The sequence below is a fragment of the Triticum dicoccoides genome, chromosome 4B, assembly GCF_002162155.2.
Source record: "Triticum dicoccoides isolate Atlit2015 ecotype Zavitan chromosome 4B, WEW_v2.0, whole genome shotgun sequence".
Classification (NCBI taxonomy): Eukaryota; Viridiplantae; Streptophyta; class Magnoliopsida; order Poales; family Poaceae; genus Triticum; species Triticum dicoccoides.
Window position 1 is genome coordinate 464,003,529 of NC_041387.1, and position 1,285 is coordinate 464,004,813.

Sequence of the window (1,285 nt, forward strand, 5' to 3'; positions counted from 1 at the left end):
GGACTAGGCGACGACGACTATGCTCGGCTAAATCTAGGTAACACAATTTTAAGAGATGAATGCAGAAAATAAAACCTAAACTAACAAGGTCATTCCCAAAGATCGTCGACAAAGAAAATGCAAAATAAAGTACAGAAAGGTTCAGATTATCTTCAACATTCTTTTTGGTATTTTCGTAATGCTTGAGAAATTAAAATACTAACACGGACATTATCGACAAAAAGGAAGTGAACACAAATGACTATCTAACATGTAAGAGATGGGAGAAACAAGATTATAAGACTCAATATAGATGGTTTAGACCACAAACACACATGTATTTATATAGCACATGTACTAGAGCTAACACATGGACAATGGAATAAATTTCAGTAAGGAACAAACACACAAGGGGTGAACACATTCATATGCTAACAGAATACTAATTCACAGAAGCAAATTCTAATAGATCAATAATCTCTCAAATTAACAAGGCTTCCACTAGTCAGATCCAACATAACAAGTACTATATATACCAGTACCAAACTGAACAAATAACAAGATGCTTACACTAGTCAAATCTGAACATTACACACCATACACATCTCAATTCTGAATTTTACAAAGTTTCAACCTTACAAAGTCTCAGACATCTCAATTGCACAGGTATTTCAGAGAGAGAGAGAGAGAGAGAGAGAGAGAGAGAGAGAGAGAGAGAGAGAGAGAGAGAAGGAGTAGGTAGGTTCAGAGAAGAAGGGTAGCAGGGGCAGTAGAGAGAGATAGCAGCAAGGGGTTGGGAGCAGCAGCAGTTTGGTGAGGAAGAACAGCAACAGAGATGGGTTCAGAGATGAAGCAAGGGCATCAGGAAGCAGAGCAGCAGCAGGTTCATGGGGAGAAGCGGAGCAGCAGCAAGTTCATGGGGAGAAGCGGAGCAGTAGCAAGAGGACTTTGAGAAGAGGAGCAAGAGCAGTGAGGCAAGGGAAGAAGAGCAGTTGGAGGCGCGCGGGGGATCAGACACCTCGTCTGGTCGGGCGCGCAAGTGATGGTGGTGAAGGGGTAGCGCTAATGGATGGTGCAGCGGTGCCCGGTGGTGATGGAGTGGATGGATGGTGGTGTATGGAGGTGCTGGTGGATGGAGGGCGCGGTGAAGGTGGAGGCGCGGTGGAGCGGTGGCGCGCCCCACGCCAGCCTGGCTGCGGCGGCGGCCGGTGGTGGAGAAGGTGGGGTGAGGGAGAGAGATGAGATGCCCGGCCCGATGGGGATTAGCTGCCGCTAGGGATTTTGACCCCTCCTCTGATCTGCCACT